The following is a 10,334-nucleotide window of genomic DNA, read 5'->3' as shown; positions in this document are numbered from 1 at the left end:
AAAACATGCAGCAGTTGGGCGTTTAATGCCAGGATTGTGGGGAGTAGACAATTTCGTTTTCACTTCAATTTTTTTTCAATTTTCATGTTTCAATTCATGATTTTTTTTTTTTTTTTACAAATCCTAAATTTTCAAATCCTTTTTCAAAAGATATCAAATGTATCTTAATTCATAAAGCCTTTTTTCTTTAATCCACTTCAAATTCTTTTCAAATCCTTTTCAAAACAAATCTATCTCTTTTCCCTCTAAAATCTTTTCAACTCATCAATATCTTTTTCAAATCTTCACAACATTTTTTTCAAAACAAAGCTATCTCTCTCAAATATCTTTCATAATATTCATATCTTTTAAATTTTAAAGTGCATCCTTTTCCTATCATACTTATCTTTTACAAATCATATCTTTTATCATATCTTCTTCAAAAATTTCGAAAACCCACCCGCTCCCTTTAAATCCTAGTTCGGCCTTCCCCCCACCTTCACAATTCGGCTTGGCTCTCCTCATCTCCCACTTCTTTCCTTTCTTTTGCTTGAGGACAAGCAAACCTCTAAGTTTGGTGTGTCTATCCGTGATCACTAAGCCAATACCCACTAAGATCATGGCTCCTAAGGGAAAACAAACCAACTCAAGAGGCAAGAAAGAGAATATTCCAAAACCACTTTGGAATCAAGGAAAGTTCTTAACCAAAAAATATTCAGACCATTACTACAAAATAATGGGTCTAAGGTCAGTGATCCCAAAAGTTAAATTCGATCTAAGAGAAGATGAATACCCGGAGATCCAAGAGCAAATTCGAAACAGGAGCTGGAAAGTCCTAGCTAATCCTGAAACAAAGGTGAGAAGAAACATGGTTCAGGAATTCTATGTAAATCTGTGGCAGACGAACAGGCAGAGAATAGCGGGAACCGCATTCTATGACTATAGAACTCTGGTCAGAGGGAAGATTGTTCACACCCACCCTGACAAAATAAAGGAGATCTTCAAACTGCCTCAACTGCAAGATGACCCAGACTCCTTTAATAGGAGAATGATGAGATCAAACCTGAGCTTGGACAAAATCCTAGAGGACATATGTCTCCCTGGAGCCAAATAGACAACCAACACAAAGGGTGCCCCAAACCAACTCAAAAGAGGAGATCTCAAACCAGTCGCCAGAGGCTGGCTGGACTTCATTGGGTGCTCTATACTGCCCACTAGCAACCGCTCTGAAGTCACCATCAAAAGAGCAGTAATGATTCATTGCATTATGCTGAAAAAAGAAGTGGAAGTTCATCAGCTGATTGCTTGTGAGCTTTACAAAATTACGAACAAGAACTCCAAAGATGCCAGATTGGCTTACCCAAGCTTGGTCTCTCTGTTATGTAAAGATGCTGGGAAAAAATGGGAGTAGATGAGTACATCCCAGTTGAGCTACCAATCACCAAAAAGTCTATAGAAGGACAACAAGTGCAGGACGACCCCATCAAGAGGAGAGAACAGGAGTTCTTCCTGGAAATCCCTCAAATTGAATACCGGGAGCGCCTTGAAGCATCTGTCACCAAGTTGCAAGAAGCTGTGGATCAACTGAAGGAAGAACAGAAAAATCAAAACAGCATACTCTGCAAACTGCTTAGAGAACAAGAAGAGCAAGGGCGTGAACTGAAGGAATTGAAGCGTCAGAAGCTATCTCTTGAAGGGCCAAACACTCCACAGACTAAAGAGGCATCCACATCCCAAATTCAAGGTTGTTGAGTTCTAATCTTAGCCTTAACTCTGTGATAATTGTTCTTATTAGAAATTTACCTTAGAAGTTATATATGAGTAGTAGTAATTAGTATCTATATTTTGATTTTATCTCCAATTAAGCTATAATTTATTTTTCTCATCATCATCAAACATGAATAAAATAGCAGATTTTTAGAATAAGGAGGCAATATTTTTTTCAAAGGATAAAGTGAGATGCCAAAACTGTTCGGAAGCAAAAAGCTACTAGCCCCGCTCATCCGATTAGAATCTGAGCTTCACTTAAAACTCTGAGATATTATTGCTTCTTGATTTCTTTTCATCCTATTTTATTTGTCTAGTTGCTTGGGGACAAGCAATAGTTTAAGTTTGGTGTTGTGATGAGCGGATATTTTATACGCTTTTTGAGGGTAATTTCATGTAGTTTTTAGTATGTTTTAGTTAGTTTTTAGTATATTTTTATTAGTTTCTAGGCAAAATTTATATTTCTGGACTTTACTACGAGTTTTTGTATTTTTCTGTGATTTCAGGTATTTTCTGGCTGAAATTAAGGGAGCTGAGCAAAAATTTGATTCAGGCTGAAAAAGGACTGCAGATGCTGTTGGATTCTGACCTCCCTGCACTCGGAATGGATTTTCTGGAGCTACAAAAGTCTAAATGGTGCGCTCTTAATTGCGTTAGAAAGTAGACATCCAGGGCTTTCCAGCAATATATAATAGTCCATACTTTGCTCAAGGATAAATGACGTAAACTGGCGTTCAACGCCAGTTCCATGCTGCATTCTGGCGTTAAACGCCAGAAACAGGTTACAAGTTGGAGTTAAACGCCCAAAACAGGTTACAACCTGGCGTTTAACTCCAGAAACAGCCTAGGCACGTGTAAAGCTCAAGTCTCAGCCCCAGCACACACCAAGTGGGCCCCAGAAGTGGATTTCTGCACTATCTATCATAGCTTATTCATTTTCTGTAAACCTAGGTTACTAGTTTAGTATTTAAACAACTTTTAGAGATTTATTTTGCATCATGACAAGATCTGAACTTTGTACTCTTTGATGGCATGAGTCTCTAAACTCCATTGTTGGGGGTGAGGAGCTCTGCTATGTCTCGATGAATTAATGCAATTATTTCTGTTTTCTATTCAAACACTCTTGTTTCTATCTAAGATGTTCATTCATACTTCAATATGATGGATGTGATGATTCGTGACACTCATTACCATTCTCAACCTATGAACGCGTGCCTGACAACCACTTCCGTTCTACCTTCGATTGAATGAGTATCTCTTGGATTCCTTAATCAGAATCTTCGTGGTATAAGCTAGAATCCATTGGCAGCATTCTTGAGAATCCGGAAAGTCTAAACCTTGTCTGTGGTATTCCGAGTAGGATTCAGGGATTGAATGAATGTGACGAGCTTCAAACTCACAAGGGTTGGGCGTAGTGACAGACGCAAAAGGATCAATGGATCCTATTCCAGCATGAGTGAGAACCGACAGATGATTAGCCGTGCGGTGACAGCGCACCTGGACCATTTTCACTGAGAGGACGGATGGTAGCCATTGACAATGGTGATCCACAACACACATCTTGCCATAGGAGGAACCTTGCGTGCGTGAAGAAGAAGACAAGGGGGAAAGAAGAGATTCAGAAGACAAAGCATCTCCAAAACTCCAACATATTCTCCATTACTGCATAATAAGTATTATTTAATCCATGCTCTCTTGTTCATTTTCAAGTCAACTGATAATTATAATTGATATCCTAACTAAGAGTTACAAAATAACCATAGCTTGCTTCAAGCCAACAATCTCCGTGGGATCGACCCTTACTCACGTAAGGTATTACTTGGACGACCCAGTGCACTTGCTAGTTAGTGGTATGAGTTGTGAAAAGTGTGATTTACAATTCGTGCACCACATATATAAGTTAATGAATGAATGGATGAATAAATTATAATGAATTTGATAAATAAGGTCTGATTGAGAATGTTGATGATGAGTATGTTTGAGTTTTCTCTCTGTTGTAAAGTGTGTCGGGCACTATATCCCAAGAGCGTGGCGGGCGCTATATACCAAGAGTGTGGGAGCATTTTACCCTGGAATGTGAGTCGGGCACTATATCTCATGAGTGTGGCAGACACTATATCCAGAAAGCGTGGCAGGCACTATATCCCAAGAGTGTGGGAACACTTTATCTCAGAAAATGCGACGGGCAGTATATCCCATGAGTGTGGTGGATACTATATCTTGAGAGTGTGACGGGCACTATATCCCAAGAGTGTAGAGGCATGTTAGAGAGACGATATCCGGGTTAGCTACCGAGTGTGTCGGGTTTTGGCAAAGTAGTCGACATTTGAGCTCACGGCCAGTACGATAGACATACATCATATGCATATGCTTGTTTTATTTGCTTGTGCATTAATTTGGTTTGCATTTGTGAATCAATATGCTATTTGTCATACTTGCTACCTACAATAACTGTACTCTGTTTGTGTTTGCTTTGTCTGTATTGTTTGTCTGTGTAGTGGAGTTTTGGAGGATGGGAAGAAGGCAAGAAGCTGAGGGAATTAGTTAGATTAAGTTAGAATTAAGTTATGATTAAGAACCTTAGACAAATTACCCTGCTTATGGTCTCCAATTTTGTTAATATTTAAATTTTAAATCTGAGTGTCGAAGTTATAGGAATGTCTCTGACTTTTCCAGGGCCTTATATATTATGTATGTGGGCACCTTAACCATACTGAGAACCCCCGGTTCTCATTCTATACAATATTGCTATTTTTCATATGCAAGAATGAGAGACAGCTCACTGAGTTTCTGAAGTTCCTGTGCAAGCGAAGTTAGAGTCATTGGAAACTCTATGTCTTATTTTATAGTTATGTACACACACACACATATTTGAGTAGACTTTTGGAGAGACAGGTGTTCTGTTTATGTTTCTGGGATGATTTTGGGTTGTATATATATATATATATATATCTGTGTGTATACTCTGGCCGATCTTTGCTTCGCAGGTCGAGTTAAGAGCTTGATTATCTGTATTTTGGAATTCTGTCCTATATATGTACATATAGCTTTCTTCTCGTTTCGATCTTCGTACCTTGCATTTTTCATTTTGCGGTCTTGCTTAAGTTTCTTCTCTTCAAGGCTCCTAGTTATGCATTTCCTTCAACTATATCTATATACGTTTTTTTTTTAGAGGTCGTAATACCTCGCCACTTCTGCATTACGACTTGAGCATAAGATTCTATGTGGTAGGGTGTTACATACTACCCTTCCTCTTTCATCCAAGTATGTCTTCTTCCCTTCCTTCTTCTATTTTTCTTTTGACATTGTTAGCATTTGTTAAACCCTAACCTTAATAATTAGGATAATTTCTCTAAGTACTAAGTTAAATTAGGGTCTATCACTCTATCTAGTAGTGCTTATAAAATTTGTGATATTTAATTTTATTTTAATTATTATTAAAAAAAAGAAAAAGAATGATGAAATTTACATTCATAGAAGCCACAAAAAAAGATATAAAAAATTTGTAAAACAATTGCAATATAATAAAAGTATACATATTATCAAGATGCATGTTGATTTGCAAGTTATCAAAGTTTGGATGGAATAATACTTTGTCTATTATTAAAATACACGTTAGTTATTTGGAATTGTATGAGAAGATTTTCAGAGAAAGAAATATGGTAACATACTTAAGAAGATTGGAATCTTGTGGAAGAAGCCATATAAATAGTTGTCTGCTCTCTTGATTCATGAAGAGCTATGAATATGTATTACATAAGTATTTTATGTTACTTTAATTTGAATTTTATCATCATATATTTTTCAATGAGAAATGCTAGGGGGCCAGTAATTTTGGTGTTTTGTAACCATCAATTGGCCATCAATAGTATTTTTAATAGTGTGAGATTATATCTAATGGTGAAAAATCACTCACTTTTGTTTTGATGGTTAAGTGCTGGCCAAAAAACATAAAAGTTGCTGGTCCCCTAGACTTTTCCTTTTTCAATGTTTAATATATCTAATATATATTGCAGTTGCTATGTTTTATTCACTCTAAATTACGAATGTCCGCTTGTTTAAATGTAAAATTGGTGGTTCTGTTTTTTATATATAGGCATAATGTTAAATCTGGAATAATTAAATATCTTGAGAGAAATATGAAATTTTTACTTTATCTATTATGTTTTTGTATTAGAGTATTTTTATCAAGTTGTGCATGCTTCAAATGGTCAAGCAATAATGTTTTGATCTTGAGGGTATATAAAGACTGGGTAATTTTTAGCTAACAATGATGTTCTGTCTTTATTTTAGATGAGACATCAATTTTTATCTTGTACATAGATGAACATTGAATAGCCACCACACTAACTCATGATTCACATTCAAGGGTACTTCAGTTTTTCTCTTTTGACGGTGAAAAAGGCGTAGCAAAGGCAGGTGTTGCAATTACCAGCAATGCTGGGTGGCACGCAGTTACATCTTTGGTTATTACTCTTAGATTGTATGGTTATTAATTACTCTTGGAGTCAAGTCAAGTGAAGAATATCGAAGATTGTTTGTTAAAAATTTGTATTCGATTTTTTGTTGTGATTTTATTTTTCTTATTCTATTAATAAAATGTATGTTACTTTTTTGGAATTGTATTTATTATTGTAAATATATTTAATCCATATTCCATATATGTATAGCTCTTATAATTGTAGATAGAATTGTAGATACTTATAGGTTTTGCTGATTGTATTTGAAGTATGTTAGACTTGTACAAATATAAGTGAGTTTATGTATAGAATAAAATTAAATTGAAAATTTTTTTAAAATTAAATTGAGAGTTTGGTACATTTTAAATTTGATTTTTTTACTTAATTAAATTCTCTTTTTTTTTTTGTTTTAATATTAAATTTTGATATTTAAATTTGTTTGTAAATTTTTAACTAAAAATTATAAACAAATTATTATAAGAAATTGTAAAACTTTAAATTTTGTTAGTTTAAAAATTATTAAATTTTAATATTTTAAATTATATATTAAATTTTAAATATTTTTTTAAAATTTAAATTTAAATTTACCATCGGATTTATCGTCGGTTAAATCTGTCAATAACTATCTGAAAGAGATTAATCCCTTACTCATTTCATTAGAATAATCTGTTTATATACACCAAATACAAGAGTATAATTAGGCTATAATTAGGGAGGCTATAAATCAGAAAACTAAATATACACTTAACAAAGATGATAAACACAATATGTCAAAATATATTTATCATATATTCTAACACATCCTCACAGTCGAAGTAGGAGGTCGCTGAATGTTGAGACTATCCCGAAAATCTTCAAATAACACCTATGGAAGACCCTTGGTGAATATATCTGCAATCTGATAGCGTGAGGGGACATGTAACACACGAACCTAGCCACGAGCCACCTTTTCCCGTACAAAATGTATATCCATCTCAATATGCTTAATGAGTTGATGCTGAACAGGATTACCAGCAAGATATATGGCACTAACATCGTCACAATACATCAGTGTAGCCTTCTGAATAGGACAATGAAGTTCCAACAGCAAGTTTCGCAACCAACATGACTCAGAAACCACATTGGCAACCCTTCGATATTCGACCTTTGCACTAGAACGAGATAAAGTAGCTTGACGTTTAGCAGACCAAGAGATCAAGTTATCACCCAAAAAGACACAATAACCAGATGTTGAACGACGTGTATCGGGGCACCCACCCCAATCAACATCGGTATATGAAATAAAAGTGGATGTGGAAGATGGATAAAGATGAAGACCAAAGTCCATAGTACCATAAATGTAGCGCAAAATGCGCTTAAGAGCGTGCATGTGTTACTCCCGCGGGTCATGCATGAATAAGCATACTTGTTGCATCGCAGAAGTAATATCGGACCTTGTGAATGTAAGGTGTTGAATTTCCCCTGCAAGACTCCTATAAAGAGATGGATCCTCAAAAGGTTCGTTAGTAGTAGCACCGAGCTTCGGTTTTATATCAATCGGAGTAGGAGATGGCTTACATGATGACATGCCGACTCGATCCATTATTTCAGCAACATGTTTCTTTTAAGATAAAAATAAACCACTTCTATGATGAGTGACAGTAATGCCCAGGAAATAGCTCAACAGGCCCAAGTCCTTCACAGCAAATTCTGAGCTAAGAAGAGATATGATAGATTGATGGAGCTCATCGAAGAAAGCAGTCAAAATAATATCATCGACGTACAATAAAAGATAAGTCAGAAAAGTACCGTTGCGATAAATAAACAAAGAATGATCTGAAGTATTGTGAGAAAACCCAAGAGTATGGATATAGTCAGTAAATCTCTTATACCAAGCTCTCGGAGTCTATTTCAGCCCATAAAGAGATTTCTTCAGTAAACACTCATGATCAGATTTATCAGGATCCCGATACCCCAAAAGTTGATACATGTAAACAGTTTTCTTGAGTTCGCCGTGTAAGAAAGCGTTTTTGACATCAAGTTGATGACTCGGCCAAGGCTTAAAAAGAGCCAAACTGAGAATCGTGCGAATAGTCACCGGTTTGACTACCAGGCTAAACGTCTCACCACAATCCACACCCACTTGTTGAGTTTTACCGTCACCTACAAGACGAGCTTTATGCCTCTCAAAAGAACCATCAGATTTTTCTTTATGAGTAAAAATCTACATAGACCGAATGACATTAACATTTGGAGGATGGGACACTAACTCCCACGTCTTATTCTCAATAAGAGAATTATATTCATCATCCATAGCCAATTTTCAATTCGGGTCACGAAGAGCAGACACAGGATTACGGGATAGAGGGGATTTAGACACTAATGCAAGAAGGTTGAAAGACTTCTTAGGCTTAGAAATTCTATGTTGACTCCTAGTAACAGGTCATGTGGGTAGACTAGATTGAGAGACTAGAGTTGGGCGAAGAAGAGAGATAGGTGGGAGAGTGGAAGTAGAAGTTGGGCTCGGTAAGATGGGCTCAGGAGAGGTAGGAAGGGGTGCGACCCGGGAGTTTGCTGGAGTAGTGAGATGATGGACTACGTAGGGAGATGGGCTATCGTCCAAAAATCGATAAGTATAATTTTGAGGAGTATGTACCTTTGCAAAGAAAAATTGTGTCTCATCAAATAAGACGTAACGGCTAATGATAATTTTTTTAAATGACAAATCAAGGTATTTATACCCATGATGATGTGAAGGATACCCCAAAATATACAAGGAGTTGACTAGGGTTGAAGTTTATTTATGATTGTAGAGGGAATAAGAGGATAACATAAACACCCAAAAATGGGAATAAGACGGATCCTTTTGATAAAGAATGCGAAGAGGAGATTCATAATGTAATAGTTTATGAGGAAGAATATTGAGAAGGTAAATTGTCATTTGCAAAGCATGATGCCAAAAGGAAGGAGGAAGGGAAGGATGGGCCAATAAGGTACGAATAATATTGTTAATCATACGGATTTGTCTTTCGGCTTTCCCATTTTGAGGGGATGTATGAGGACATGAAAGAGAAACGAAATCCTAGTTGCTTTACAAAAGTCTCAAAAGGGACCATTATCAAATTCTGTGCCATTATCACATTATATACTCTTTATGGCCCGCTCAAACTGGTTTCGAATAAAAGTCTTTAAATCAAAAAATGTGAAAAAGGTTTGTGATTTTTGCAATAAAGGAAATGTCCACAAAAATTTTGAATACTCATCCACAAACAGGACATAATATCTATGACCCGATGAACTCAAAATAGGTGACGTCCAAAGGTCACTATGTATAATATCAAATGGCATAATAGTGCTAGAATTTGAAGTAGAGGTATAAGTTACCGAACCGGACCGAAAATTATCACAGAACCGAAACGAATTTTACAACAACCGAAAAAACTGGTTTTTTTGGTTTTTTTGAACTAAACCGATCAATTCGGTTCGGTTTTCAGTTGCCTTTGCTGGAACCGAACCGAACCGAACCGCAGAGTGAGGGTTCAGTAGCGTGTGTTCTTACTAAGCTGCCCTTTAACCTAGGTATAAAAGGGCCAAAGCCAATCAGCCACAAGCCCACAACGGCATAACCCTAACTTTCTTCTTCTCCTTTCAGGCGAACCCTAAACCCAGTCACCCACAAAACACTTCTATCTCCCATTCTTCCACGGTTCCACCTCCGACCTCCATGCTTGAGAGAAGGAGAGCCTGAGGGAGCCAGAGAGTGCTGTCCGCCGTCAAGGAAGTCGCCTATCGTCGCTCGAAGTCGTTCATTCATCGTCGTCGCAGGGTTGCCGTCGCAGCAAAGCCAAAGCCGAGCAGCACTCCAATCCAGTCTGTCGCCGAGCAGCAATCCATTCGCCGAACAGCAGTCCATCGCCGAGCAAGACGACAATGGCCGAGCAGTCCAACTCTAGCAGCACTCCAGTCACCGTCTCACCGAGCCATCTCCTGCAAAAAGCAGCTGAACAATGTCTTCTTCAGAGGTTAGAATTTATCCTTGGTTATAATTTTTTTTACAGTAATTAATGTATATATTGTCAACAAATTCACCATATATTTTTTCAAAATCTCAAAATATGTTTTTCTTTTAATTGTTTTTGGTTCAGATAT

General features: G+C 36.8%; 1 pseudogene; it reads right to left on the bottom strand.

Moving 5' to 3' along the window:
* Nucleotides 7,539-10,098, bottom strand: LOC107632824 (annotated as a pseudogene).

This window comes from Arachis ipaensis, chromosome B03 (genome assembly GCF_000816755.2).
Source record: "Arachis ipaensis cultivar K30076 chromosome B03, Araip1.1, whole genome shotgun sequence".
Classification (NCBI taxonomy): Eukaryota; Viridiplantae; Streptophyta; class Magnoliopsida; order Fabales; family Fabaceae; genus Arachis; species Arachis ipaensis.
This window is presented reverse-complemented; position numbering and strand designations above follow the sequence as displayed.